Genomic DNA, 15,829 nt, shown 5'->3' with positions numbered 1-15,829 from the left:
GTGGTTTTAGTGATTCTTGATTTTGATATATGTTGGCAAAAATGACAGTGTAGTGGATACTAATTGGGACAACTGTCTGACTATCTCCTCTTCTCTCTGAGAACACCACCACCACACAGGGTTAGGTCTCCATTGGTCATGTCTGATATAAATTACCTGCAGTGAACTTGCCCAGGTGGCATGATAAAGACTGGACAGCCAACCTCTGTTCCCAAGGTTTGTCACTCAGAACTAAGGAGAGAGAGTTTGTTAATGACATGTGAGATATGGCACCTGTCAGTACTATATTTCCCAGCATGAGTGTGCTGGAAGAATTTACGCCTTTCAAGTTCTAGTCAACTAACTGTCAGATCAGTTTCCCCATTCTGTGCAGTAAAGTAAGATATATCTATGTATGCCTAGTGTTCCACTATTGGAACGCTAAGCTAGTGGGAGTTATTTATATCCTACTGCTCGAGGTCATCACCAAGGTCTGATTTTTCACCAAAAAAATTGCAACTTCCAGCATAAATGGGTTAAAATCTCAGTTATCATCCTCTGTACAAACTTCTTCCAAAATTCTTTTCTTCACTCTTTATCCTTCAAAATCTCCTGTCTTTTCAGTGACTTTTTTTTGCCTAAGCTCATTTGAGTTGGCTTTCTATCACTTGCAGTCAAAGTTGAGAATACATATTGTTGTCAAAGTAGCTAATGTAATCTTAGTCTACAATACTGTAAGTAGTTAAGACAAGATGAGTGATACCCATATTTTATTTTAAACTGTTGCAATATAGTGATTCTGGATCTCAAATTTGATGGTGAAGAGATTCAAAGTTACATCATATAAAAGGAGTTTGAAGGAATTAGGAATTTAATTTAGAAAAGAGACTCCATTTGAATGGAGTCACACTGCTATGTGACTCTTAGATTTGTTTTATACTGATTTAAAGGCCCTTAAAAATTATCTGAAGTCCAACATGCTTTCAATGCCTAAATCTCTTCTATTTACTGTCTAGTAGATAGCTGACTTATTCTTGATAAATACAGTGATTTAAAAATAATTCCGCTGATAGCTATTGAGTACCCACTGTGTGCTATTGTACTAGAATGTGTTTTGGCAGTGAGGAGAGATATTGTCTCTGTCCTTGTGGCAACTACGGGCTCGCTAAGGAATTAACTACCACTTGACACATCCCGTCTTTAGATAACTCAGAAAATTCTTCCTGGGACCAGTGGAAAAACGTTATAGAAATACAGGATCTATTTGAATAGTTTGAAAATGGCTAAATCTAAATGAGACCAGATATTTAGACAGATTTGGATAACATCCAGTCTTAGATTGTATGAAAATAAGGACACCTTTTATACAAGTGGTTTCTAATTTTGGGACTGCAGAACACAAGGAATCCAAGGAGTTACTTAAAAAGGTTTAGAAATCCACATGTACTTTAGTAATAATTTCAGATTAATAAGTAATATTGTTACCACTATTATGTAAGTGGCCACTGAAATTTTCATCCATTCATGCATTCATCATCCAATATATAGAAGACTTATCAGATTCTAGACGTTGTTCTAAAAGCTGGAGGAAAAATCCAGAACAAAAACATTTCTGGGAGTCACCACTTTGTGCTCCTTGCAATACTCATCATATTTACTGTATGCTTTTATCAGAATATCAGATGGCAAATCTATGATTCTGTTGGCTTTTGGGGAGAGGGGCAGACTGGGCTTTTCACATGCAAAGTTGATATACAAGTTGTTAGGATATAAATAGTACTCTGTAAGCCATGGGATCCAGGATGACTCAAACATTTTAAGACTTTTATTTTGACCTGTGGTTGTGGATAAAATATAACTTGACCAAAACTTCATTATTTTTCTATGTTCATACAAAAGAGAGTTTCTTCTTTTCTTATGGCAGTTAATATAATGTGAAACAGTCCTGTTCAAAAATAATGAGATGTCTGTTTCCATGGTAGCTTTACAAGAACTGTCCACATAGCAGAAGATTTCAAAAGCTCCAGTAACCCGTCCTCAGAATTCTGTGGTTGTTAATCCTGGGAGAACCTGCAATCCTAGGGCATATTGTATCAGAAGTAAGAAAAGAAAATAATCAAGCTCTGTTCTTTGCCCCTTTCTTTGCACAGGGCTAAAAGGTGAGGGCAAGACTACAGAGACCCATTAGTCAAGATAAAATCTTAAAAAGAATCAGTTAAAACCAGTGAATGGTGCACTATCCCAGTGCTATATAGTGTTCATAAGAGCAGTGCCTTCTTCCAATATTACTGATAAAATCAATACTATCTATGCATAGTCACATTAAAATACAGAAAATCTCTAGGTTATGAGCAGGTAAAAAAGTACTCTATAGTATTAATATACTTAAAAGAAAGGTATGTCAAAGGAATGGAGTGTTGGCATGAAATATGGCAAACATGGTGTCAAAGAGGAAGATTTTGGCAGCATTTATACAGTGTTGTCTAGAAAATGAAGATAAACCAAATTGTTACTTATACCTCTGTTGTAGGACCGAGATTTTTTAAAAATCAGGTTTTATTATGGCTTGAATGAAATCTCTCTGTGGTTTATACATTTCTGTGCTTGCCAAGTAATTATTAACAATTCTTAAATTGCGTCTTGTTTAACTAGCTGCCAGGAAGCAGACACAGTATACTATTCATTTTGGAGGTATATGTTCCATTGTATATTAACATGTTTTCATGGAAGATCTGATCAATGAATTTGGGTATAGAGTGTGACTGATAGTCTAAATTAGTAAATTTGACCTTCTAGCTTATGTATCTATCATTTATTGAGAATCTGAGATCCACCAGCTCATGTTTATGGATAAAATGAAGACTAGAAAAGACACTATAACCTTGGACAATGATACCATCTCATGAGACTCTGTCTAAGCAGTTAGTTCTTCACCCTAGGTGAATTATTTTCCACTTACCTTCTGGTCCTCTGACCTAGAAATCAGTCAGACATTGGAAATGTGGAAGATTAGTCTTATTTGTTAGGTGCTTTACAAAAAACAAACAAACAAACAAACAAAACTGGAAAAAATCCCTCTGTCCAGATATATGATTTTATTTCCAACCCACCTATGAACATCCAATTTCCGAATTGATATGTGTATAGGCATAGATGATTTAATACAGTACACACTTTATGTTAAAAATTGCATTTATACATTATAGATGCCAATTAAAAATTCCCAGATTTCAAACACTTAAGTTGAATGATTCTTACGAATTTTGCTGTTGTTAGTATTTTAAGTGGTTTGATAAGGGGAATTAGGAACAATGAGGACAAATATTTTGAAGATCTTTTTCAGGCTTAACTCAGGTACAAATCTGGTTTAAGTTGTATTGATCATCACAGATTAGCTATAAACTAAACTCTGGCTATGACTAAATATGTTGGATTGAATGACTTATAAGTACCTTTTAATTTTCAAAAGTTGATAAACAGGATGAGGAGTGTAACTGCTCAGTAGGTTCACCTTGCTTGTTGCCTAGATGGAGCCCATTTATCAAGAAAAGGTAATTGCAATAGAGAAAGACTTACTCACACAGAGCCAGCTATGCAGGATACAGGAGTTTTATTATTAATCAAATCAGTCTCCTGGAAAACTCAGGGACTGAAGTTTTTGAGGATAATTTGGTGGGTAGGGGCTCATGAAGTGGGGAGTGCTGATTGGTCAAGTTGGAGTGAGTTTTTCTTGCTGTCTTCTGTTCCTGGGTGGGGTTGCAGAACTGTTCAAGACAGATTACAGGTCTGGGTGGTGTCAGCTGGTGCATCAGAATGCAGGGTCTACAAAATATCACAAGCACTGATCTGAGGTTTTACAATAGTGATGTTATTGCCAGGAGCAATTTGGCAGGCTTAGAATCTTTCAGGCTCCAGTTGCATAAGTCCTAAACCATAACTTCTCATCTTGTGGTGAATTTGTTAGTCCTGGAAAGACAGTCTAGTTCCCAGGCAGGAAGGGGTTTGTTTTGGGAAAGGGCTGTTATCATCTTTGTTTCAAAGCTAACTTATAATCTAAGTTCCTCCCAAAGTTAGTTTGGCATATTCCTAGGACAGCTTGGAAATTAAAGCGAGATGGAGTTGGGTAGGTCAGATCTCTTTCATTGTAATAATTTTCTCAGTTATGATTTTTGCAAAGGTGGTTTCAATCCCTCCCTTTGGATTTTATAACACCTTATTCTTCAAGTGTGGGCTACAAAATTAGAAACAATGAAAACTGCTCTAAGCTTTTCCTGCTGACAGGGGGATAGATGTTGACCCCAAGGTAAGAGGAGTGGAACTGCTTTGCAGCTGTCTGCACATACTCATGGGTGCCTCATTAAGCTTTCAAAGCTTGCATGACAAGGGCATTAGTATTTTCATCTATAGTTTTAGCAAAGAACAGTGAACTATAAGGTAAATAATGAGTCCCAGGATAAACATTGAAAGTCTTAGCTTCAGAAGCTTTTGTAGAATTGATCTTAAACTCTGGGGGATCCAGGTGAACAGCTCGGAGAACAAATTCGACATGGGGTTACTAACAGAGAGAGATTTGGGTCAGAGGTTGTTAAACAGATTGGGATAGACAGGAAAGAGCAAATTTAAACATACCGTCCCGTATCTTTTTTTCAGTTTCCTAGTCCTGAGACTAGATCAGTTCAGCTAAACAGCTATCTTATGTATCAGGAGGTTCATTGCAAATGGGCTAAGCCTCTTAAGTTACAGAGGAGGAAGGAGGTGGCAGTCTGACACGTTTTTATTGCCTGTATTACAAAGAATACACTTCAGTTTTCAGGGCCTCAGGTAAAAGGCAGTAGCCATTTCACTGAGTTCAAGTCAGAAAAAGTGAAACAAAAATCTGAGAGTGTTAGTTTGGGGACTTGCAACCCACAAAGAATTCAGGATTTAGTTCAAACTACAGAAAATAGTAAAAATTCAAGAACAACTAACAACAGATATACTATAGTTTGTTGCAACACATTTTTTCTCTCTCCAGTCCCCGTTTTTATTAAAGACAAATCATAGTAGGGCAAGCAATATAAATCTTAGCTTTATTATGCTTGGCCTGATTATTTGCATTAGGAGTAATTATTTTCCATACAAATTGTATAATTAATCTTAAACTTTTTAAAATTGGCTTTGTTGAATGTTTGTTCCATAAGGAATATCAGGTTACACTCTTTTTTTTCTTTTTTTGAGATGGAGTCTTGCTCTGTTGCCCAGGCTGGAGTGCAGTGGTGTGATCTCTGCTCACTGCAAGCTCCGCATCCGGGGTTCATGCCATTCTCCTGCTCAGCCTCCCAAGTGGCTGGGACTACAGGTGCTCGCCATCATGCCTGGCTAAGTCAGGTAAAGCCTTGAGCCTAGTTACAAGTTTGTGACATCAAATACCTAGATTAGTTGGGTAAATTCTTCTTGTCTTGAGATCTCAGGATAACTTGGGGGTTCCTGGGTCTGTCAGAAAGTGACATTCTTTACTTACCATGGGCCAGGAACCCTGTATAGGGATTGTGTAGACAAGGTATGAGGTCAGTTATCCCAATGGGCTTTTTTTTTTTTTTTTTTTTTTTGATAGAGTCTTGCTCTGTCATCCAGGCTGGAGTGGTGGAGTGGTGTGATCTGGAGTCACTACAACCTCCGCCTCCTGGGTTAAAGGGATTCCCCTGCCTCAGCCTCCCAAGTAGCTAGGACTACAGGTGCCCACCACCAAGCCCAGCTAATTTTTTTGTATTTTAGTAGAGATGGGGTTTCACTGTATTGGCCAGGATAGTCTTGATCTCCTGACCTCGTGTTATGCCCACCTTGGCCTCCCAAAGTGCTGGAATTACAGATGTGAGCCACTGTGCCTGGCACCCAATAGGGTTTTACTGGCTCTACAAGTCAAGTTTGAGTCCTAAAAAAAATAAAAATAAAAAACTCACCATTCCAGTCAAATCTTTGGTAAAATAACCAGCATCTCCAATTGTGTTCTGTTACAAACGAAAACAGATTCTTATTACACTTGTGAAAATAACTATACTGCCATAAGTTGAGTATACTCACAAATAGTTTCTAAATTCTGGAGAAATCAGGTAGGAGAGAAAACAATATGCTGTGAATTTTGTTTACAAGAGTATACTTTATCACTAAAAGTTGTAAATAGCTCAAAAGGAAAAATGTTATCTTAATTCTGAAAAATAAAATGATTAGCAAAGTTTAACATATCAGCTCTCCATGAGAGTCTTAGAAGTTTTTTTTCTCGATTCCAATAGCACAATTTCTAAAGTTATCAGAGACCTGCATTCAAGAGTACCCATCAGAGTTTTCTATCAGATTATAAACCACCTTTTGAAAAGAATCAAAACAAGACAACAATTATCTGTGGGTGACAAAATTCTCAGGACAACCATCATTAAAAATGCAATTAAAAAAGAAATCTGGTCATCTCTGTGACACACAACTGTTTAACATAAGAATTATAATTGGGGGAGGGGCTATCAAAATCCCCCCATTAGGGGGAGAGGTGGCTGTGGTATCCACAAATCACCAGTCTTAGTCTTTTCTGCCTGTGGGCTCTGGAGAGTCAGGACAGTCTAGAAGAGGGGAATCCCCACCAAGCACAGCACACCTGCTTTGCCAAGGGGCAGCCAGACTACCTATTTAAGCAGGTCCCTGATCCCATTTCTCCCGACTGGGCGAGAACTCCCAACAGGGGTCTCCAGACACCTCATACAAAAGCCTCTAGCTGGCATCAGGTGAGTGCCCCTCTGGGACAGAGCTCCTAGAAGAAGGAGCAGGCAACCATCTTTGCAGTGTTGCAGCCGCCACTGGTGATACCACCAGGTACAGGAGGAACTCAGGCAAATAAAGTCTGGAGTGGAATCCCAGGAAACCACAACAGCCCTACAGAAGAGGGGCCTAACTGCTAAAAGAAAAATAAATGGAAAGCAGCAACAACAACATCAATGAAAAAGGCCCCACATAAACCCCAGCCAAGTCTCAGAAGCTTCAAAGATTGAAGGTAGATAAACCCACAAAGTTGAGAAAGAATCAACACAAAAACACTGAAAACTCAAGATGCCAGAGTGCTTCTTCTCCTCCCAATTACCTCAACACCTCTTCAGCAAGGGCACAGAACTGGACTGAGGTTGAAATGGAGGAATTGACAGAAGTAGGCTTCAGAAGATGGGCAAAAATGAACTTTGCTGAGCTAAAGGAGTATGTTCTAACTAATTTCAAAGAATCTAAGAACCAAGATAAAACATTACAGGAGCTGTTCACCAGGATAACTAGTTCAGAGAGAAACATAAATAACCTGATGGAGCTGGAAAACACAAGATGAGAACTTCACAGTACAAACACAAGTATCAATAGCTGAATAGACCAAGCAAAAGAAAGAGTATCAGAACTTGAAGATCATCCTGCTGAAATAAGGCAGGCAGACAAGATTAGAGAAAAAAGAGAAGGAGGAACAAAACCCCTGAGAACTATGAGATTAGGTAAAAAGATCAAACCTATGACTGATTGGGGTATCTGAAAGAGATGGGGTGAACGTAACCAAGTTGGAAAACACACTTCCATATGCCAGAAGGATATCATTTAGGATATGCCAACAGGATGTCATCCAGGAGAACTTCCCCAACCTATCAAGACAGGCCAACATTCAAATTCAGAAAAACCAGAGAACCCCAGTAAGATACTTTATGAGAAGATCAACCCCAAGACACATAATCATCAGATTCTCCAAGGTCAAAATGAGGGAAAAATATTAAGGGTAGCCAGAGAGACAGGCCAGGTCACCTATAAAGGGAAGCCCATCAGACTAACAGTGACATTTCAGCAGAAACTCTATAACCCAAAATAGATTGGGGGCAATATTCAACATTATTAAAAAAGGAATTTCCTACCCATAATTTCACATCTGGCCAAACTAAGCTTCATAAATGAAGGAGAAATAAGATCCTCTTCAGAGAAGCAAATGCTGAGGGAATTCATCACCACCAGCCCTGTCTTGCATAAGCTCCTGAAGGAAGCACTAAATATGGAAAGGAAAACCTGTTTCCAGCTAGTACAAAAACACACTGAAGTACACAGACCAATGACACTATGAAGCAATTACCTAAACAAGTTTGCAAAATAACCAGCTAGCATCATGACAGGATGAAATTACTCATAACAATATTAACCTTAAATGTACATAAGCTAAATGCCCCAATTACAAGGCACAGAATGGCAAGCTGGATAAAGGGTCAAGACTCATTGGTGTGCTGTATTCAAGAGACCCATCTCACATGCAAAGACACATATAGACTGAAAATAAAGGAATGGAGGAAAATTTACCAAGCAAATGGAAAGCAGAAAAAAGCAGGGGTTGCAATTCTAGTGATATGGCTTGGCTGTGTCTCCTCACCCAAATTTCACCTTCAGTTGTAATAATCCTTACGTGTCAATGGCAGGACCAAGTGGAGATAATTGAATCATGGGGGCAGTTTCTGCCATGTTGTTCTCATGATTGTGAGGGAATTCTCACAAGATCTGATGGTTTTGTAAGGGGCTTCCCCCTTTGCTTGGCACTCATACTCTCTCCTGCTTCCCTGTGAAGAGGTGCCTTCCACCACGATTGTAAATTTCCTGAGGCCTTTCCAGCCATGCTGAACTGTGAGTCAATTAAACCTCTTTCCTTTATAAGTTACCCAGTCTTGGGTATGTCTTTATTAGTGGTGTGAGATGGTCTGATACAGCAAATTGCTACCAGGAGCAGGGCACTGCTGTAAAGATATGCGAAAATGTGAAAGTGACTTTGGAAGTGGGTAACAGGCAGAGGCTGTAACAGTTTAGAGGGCTCAGAAGAAGACAGGAAAATGTGGGAATATTTGGAACTTCTTAGAGACTTGTTGAATGGTTTTGACCAAAATGCTGATAGTAATATGGATGGACAATGAATTCAAGCCTAAGCTAGTCTCAGATGGAGATGAGGAACTTCTTGGGAACCGGAGCAAAGGTGACTCTTGCTATGCTTTAGCAAAGAAATTGGTTACTTTTTGCCCCTGCCCTACAGAACTGTGATACTTTGGACTTGAGAGATATAATTTAGGGTATATGGTGGAAGAAATGTCTATGCAGCAAAGCTTTCATGAGGTGACAGAGCATAAAAGTTTGGAAAATTTGCAACCTGATGATGCAGTAGAAAAGAAAAACCTATTTTCTGAGAAGATATTCAAGCAGGGTGCAGAAATTGGTGTAAGTAATGAGAAGCCAAATGCTAATTGCCAAAACAATGGAGGAAATGCCTCCAGGACATGTCAGACACCTTTATGGCAGCCCCTCCCATCACAGACCGGGAGGCCTAGGAGAGAAACATGGTTCTCTGGGCTGGGTCAAGGGCCCCCCTGCTGTGTGCAACCTTACTTGGTGTCCTGTTTTCCAGCTGCTCCAGCCATAGCCAAAATGGGCTAAAGTACAGCTCAGGGCATTGCTTCAGAGGGTGCAAGCCCCAAGCCTCAGCAAATTTCATGTGGTGTTGGTCCTGTGGGGACACAGAAAACAAGAATTGAAGTTTGAAAACCTCCACTTAGATTTCAAAGGATATATGGAAATGCATGGATGTCTAGGCCTGGAAAAGCCACACTCAATGCCAGCCCATGAAAGCAGCCAGGAGGAGGGTTATACTCTGCAAAGCCACAGAGGTGGAGATGCCCAAGGCTGTGGGAGCCCACTTCTTGCATCAATGTGACCTGGATATGAGACATGGAGTCAAATGAGATCATTTTGAAACTTTAAAGTTTAATGATTGCCCTATTGGATTTTGGACTTGCATGGGGCCTGTAGCCCCTTTGTTTTGGCCAATTCCTTCCATTTGGAAGGGGTGTATTTACCCATTGCCTGTATGCTCATTTTATCTAGGAAGTAACTAATTTGCTTTTGATTTTACAGGCTCATAGGCAGAAACGGCTTGCCTTGTTTCAGATGAGACTTTGGACTTAGACTTTTGGGTGAATGCTGGGATGAGTTAAGGCTTTGGGGGACTGTTGGAAGGGCATGATTGTGTTTCGAAATGTGAGAACATGAGATTTGGGAGGGCTGAGGGGCAGAATGATATGGTTTGTTTCTCTGTCCCCGCCCAAATCTCACCTTGAATTGTAATAATCCCCATATGTCAAGGGCATGATCAAGTGGAGATAATTGAAACTTGAGGGCTGTTTCTGCTATGCTGTTCTCATAACAGTGAGGGAGTTCTCATGAGATCTGATGGTTTTATAAGGGGCTTCTCTGTTCACTTGGTGCTCATTCTCTCTCCTGCTGCCCTGTGAAGAGGTGCCTTCTTCCATAATTGTAAGTTTCCTGAGGCCTCTCCAGCCATGTTGTGTTGTGACTGAATTAAACCTCTTTCCTTTACAAATTACTCAGTTTTCGGTCTGTCTTTATTAGCAATGTAAGAATGGACAAATACAACTAGTTTCTGGTAAAAAAAAAAAAAAAACTTTACAGCAACAATTGTCAAAAAAGACAAAGGAAGGCATTATATTATGGTAAAGGGTTCAATTCAACAAGAAGAGCTAATTCTCCTAAATATATATGCACCCAATACAGGAACACTCAGATTCATAAAACAAGTTCTTAGAGACCTATAGAAATATTTAGACTCCTGCACAATAGTAGTGGGAGACCTTAACAGCCCACTGTCAATGTTTGAAAGATCATTAAGACAGAAAGTTAACAAAGATATTCAGGACTTGAATTCAGCTGTAGATCAAATGGACCTGATAGATATCCACAGAACTCGTCATTCAAAAACAGCAGAATACACATTCTTGTCAGTGCCATATGGCATGGAACTTACTCTAAAATTGATCACAAAATTGGAAGTAAAACCCTTCTCAGCAAATACAAAAGAACTGAAATCACAACAGTCTCTCAGACCACAGTGCAATCAAGTTAGAATTCAAGATTAAGAAACTCACTCAAAACCACACAAGTACAAGAAAATTGAACAATTTGCTCCTAAATGACTCTTGGGTAAATAATGAAATTAATATACAAATCAAGAAGTTCTTTGAAACTAATGAGAACAAAGAGACAACATACCAGAATCTCTGGAATGTAGCTAAAGCAGTGTTAAGAGGGAAATTTATAGTGCTAAATGCCCACATCAAAAAGCTAGAAAGATCTCAAATTGACATTCTAATATTACAACTAAATGAACTAGAAAACCAAGAGCAAACAAACCCTGGAGATAGCAGAAGACAAGAAATAACCAAGCTCAGAGCAGAACTAAAGGAGATAGAGACACAAAAAAAATCCTTCAAAAAATCAGTGAATCCAAGAGCTGTTTTTTTTTTTTTTTGAAAAAAATAATAAAATAAATAGACCACTAGCCAGACTAATAAATAAGAAAAGAGAGAAGAATCAAATAGGCACAACAAAATATGATGAAGGGGATATGACTGTTGATCCCAAAGAAATACAAACAACCAACAAAGAATGTTATAAACACCTCTATCCAAATAAACTAGAAAATCTAAAATAAATGGATAAATTCCTAAACACATACACCCTCCCAAGACTCAACCAGGAAGAAGTTGAATCCCTGAATAGACCAATAATAAGTTATGAAATTGAGGCAGTAATAAATAGCCTACCAACCAAAAAAAGCCCATGACCAGATGAATTTACAGCTGAATTCTACCAGACTTAGAATTCTACCAGAGGTTAAAAGAGTAGCTGGTACCATTTCTTCTGAAACTATTCCAAACAATTGAAAAGGAAGAACTGCTCCCTAACTCATTTTGTGAGTCCAGCATCATGCTAATACCAAAACCTGGCAGAGATACAACAAAAAAGAACACTTCAGGCCAGTATCCCTGATGAACCTCAATGCAAAAATCCTCAATAAAATACTTGCAAACTGAATCCAGCAGCACATTAAAAAGTTTATCCACCACAATCAAGTTGGCTTCATCATTGGGATGCAAGGCTGGTTCAACATATGCAAATTAACACATGAAATTCATCACATAATTGTAATTAAAGACAAAAACTACATGGTTATTTCACTAGATGCAGAAAAGGCCTTCAATAAAATTCAATATGCTTTTATGTTAAAAACTCTCAATAAACAAGGTATTGAAGGAATATACCTCAAAATGATTAGAGCCATTTATGAACAAACCCACAGTTGGTATCACACTGAATGGGCAAAAGTTGGAAGCATTCCCCTTGAAAACTGGTCCAAGACAAGTATATCTTCTCTCATCACTCCTATTCAACATAGTGTTGGAAGTTCTGGCCTGGACAATCAGGCAAGAGAAAGAAATAAAGCATATTCAAATAGGAAGAGACAAAGTAAATCGTCTTTGTTTGCAGATGACATAATTCTATATCTAGAAAACCCCGTATTCTCAGCCCAAACCTTCTTAAACTGATAAGCACTTCAGCAAAGTCTCAGGATACAAAATCAATGTGCAAATATCACAAGCATCCATATACACCAACAAGAGATAAGCAGAGAGACAAATCATGAATGAACTCCTATTTGCAACTGTTACAAAGAGAATAAAACAAATACCTAGGAATACAGGTAACAAAGGAAGTGAAGGACCTCTTCAATGAGAACTATAACAACTCCCCAAGGAAATCAGACAGGACACAAACAGATGCTCTGGGTAGGAAGAATCAATTTCTTGAAAATGGTCATACCACCCAAAGCAATTTACAGATTCAATGCTATTCCCATCAAGCTACCATTGACATTCTTCACATAATTAGAAAAAACAATTTTAAAACTCATATGAAACCCAAAAAGAGCTCATATAGCCAAGACAATCCTAAGCAAAAAGAACAAAACTGGAGGTATCATGCTACCCAACTTCAAGCTACGCTACAAGGCTACAGTAACCAAAATAGCATGGTACTGATATAAAAACAGAGACATAGACTAATGTAACAAAATTGAGAACTCAGAAATAAGATCACACATCTATAACCATCTGTTCTTCAACAAACCTGACAAAAACAAGCAATGGTGAAAGTATTCCCAATTTAATAAATGGTGCTGGGAGAACTGGCTAGTCATATGCAGAAAATTGAAATTGAAACTGGACCCCTTCCTTACCCCTTAAACAAAAATTAACTCAAGATGGATTGGATGTAAAACCCAAAGCTATTAAAAACTTCAGAAGAAAATCTAGGTTAATGTCATTCAGGACACAGGCACAGGCAAAAGTTTCATCCAATTGACAAAAACAATTGCAACAAAAGCAAAAATTGACAAATGGGATCTAATTAAACTAAAAAGCTTCTGCACAGCAATATAAACGATCATCTGAGTGAACATACAACCTACAGAGAGGGAGAAAATTTTTGCAATCTATCCATCTGATAAAGGTCTAATATACGGAATCTATAAGAAACTTAAATTTACAAGAAAAAAGCAATCCCATTAAAAAGTGGGCAAATGACATGAACAGACACTTCTCAAAAGAATGTCTTCTTAAGGAGACAACAAACATATGACATATGACAAGGAGGGCAACATCCCTGATCATTAGAGAAATGCAAATTGAAACCACAATGAGATACCATCTCATACCAGTCAATGTGGCAATTATTGAAAAGTCAAAAAACAACAGATGCTGTAGAGGTTGCAGAGAAATAGAAATGCTTTTACACTGTTGGTGGGAATGTAAATTAGTTCAACCATTATGGAAGACAGAGTGGCAATTCCTCAAAGATCTAGAACCAGAAATATCATTTGGCCCAGCAATCCCATTACTAAGTATATATCCAAAAGAATATACATCATTCTATAATAAAGTTAACATGCATGTGTTTGTTCATTGCAGCACTATTCATAATAGCAAAGACATAGAGTCAACCCAAATGCCCATCAATTATAGACTGGATAAAGAAAATGTGGTACATATATACCATGGAGTACTATGCAGCCATATAAAGAAATGAGATTATGTTCTTTGCAGGGACATGAATGGAGCTGGAAGCCATTATTCTCAGCAAATTAACACAGGAACAGAAAACCAAACACTGCATGTTCTCCCTTGCAAGTGGGAGCTGAACAGTGAGAACACATGGCTACAGGGAGGAGAGCAACACACTCTGGGGCCTGTTTTGGGGAGGCGAAGGGAGGGAGAGTATTAGGAAAAATAGATAATGCATGCTGGGCTTAACAGTGAGATGATGGTTGACAGGTACAGCAAACCATGATGACACATGTTTACATACGTAACAAACCTGCACACCCTGCACATGTACCCCAGAACTTTTAAAAAATTGTCATTGTGAGTAATAACATTTACTGAGACATGTCAGCATTTTAGGAATCTTATTATTAATTTTGTAACACATATTAACATATTTATATGAATATAACTCAAAGAAAGTTAAACACCATTTTAAATTTGACAATGCTTCCTGCATAATTTTAATACATCAAGTAAGCTGAATATGTCTCTTTGGACTTTTAGGGACCTTTTTTTTAAAATTTAGAATATGATCTTGGAAGGCTTGGCAAATATTAAAGTTTTAAAAAAACTGGATATCACAAAATATGATCACAGGTTATTCATTTAGCTGAAATGGTAACTCCAAAAAATTTTTAAAAGGCAAAAATCCATACTCATTGATAGAGGAGAGAATCAGTTTTCTAAACAAGACCCAATAAAGACAGCATGAAGCCCATGAAATCTCTCCTCTCCCTCCCCGTTCCTGTTTTTGTAGTTTACTCAAAAGGCAAACAAAAATCTTTGATTGTCTCTCAATATTCCAAAAAATTTTTTTAAAAGAGAAAACCAAATTTTATTTTCGTATTAGTGCATCTTTAATGCTAAAGCTTGTTTTTAATTAAATTTTATAAATCTATTCAGTTTTAACTAGTTTGATCATAAAGTAAGATTGTCATAAATTTTTTATAACTTTATAATATTTTTGTCAAAGAACAAATCAATGTTCAAAAAAATCCCATTACTTTGACATATGGACCAAGATTCTGGCCCTATGTCAGTGTGCATTTGTTTTAATATTTAATTTATGGAAGAACTAAATAATAAATACCCTTTTAATTTTAGTCCACTTGCCCACTGACAGAATTCTTTACAAAGTTAATTTTTCATAAACCTTCTATAACTTGCTTAAACTTTCAATTTTATTTTCTTACAAGAAAATATAATTCTTAATTTTTCTAAATTAGACAAAATTAGTTTTTTGAAAAAAAGATATTCCCATGACTTTGTATCAAAAACACATAATTTTTCTTTTTAGTGTAAGCAATTTTTATTACAAAGGCTCAGAGTCTAGGATGCACAACAGAACTGCAGATAAAGTCTGACTGTTTCCAGCATAGCTAGGAGACATGGCTAGCTACACATGTCCCCAGGCCTTAATTAGAATCTATTGACTCTAAAGCATGTAAGTTGCACAGTTTTCAAAAGTCAAAGAAGCAGTTTATGACATTAAAGTATTTAGCAAATCTAATCTCTGACTTAATTGGTATCAAATGTCTAAATTTTGAAGACATTTTTATTTTACCAATAATCTTTAAAACTGTGTTTATTTACCAAAGATTACTAAAGTCACATGAACCAGAAGGCATTAGAGTTTCTATTTTTCTGACAAAATATTTGATTCAAGTGCTTTCATTTTCTTTAAGCCAATTAATTAGAGCTCCTTTATATAAAGATCAAACGCACAACACTTATAAATACACAGACAGAAGAAGATGTAGCAGTTGTAAATTTTTTGTTTTCATTTTATGAACCTTATCACAACTCACACAGTCCATCCATGACATACCTGGACTTTCTGACTTGTCCTATATTTCCCTCTTTCTTCAATAATTCAT

The sequence above is a fragment of the Chlorocebus sabaeus genome, chromosome 1 (assembly GCF_047675955.1).
Source record: "Chlorocebus sabaeus isolate Y175 chromosome 1, mChlSab1.0.hap1, whole genome shotgun sequence".
Lineage (NCBI taxonomy): Eukaryota > Metazoa > Chordata > Mammalia > Primates > Cercopithecidae > Chlorocebus > Chlorocebus sabaeus.
The sequence above is the reverse complement of the archived record's forward strand: the minus strand, read 5'-3'. Positions refer to the sequence as shown.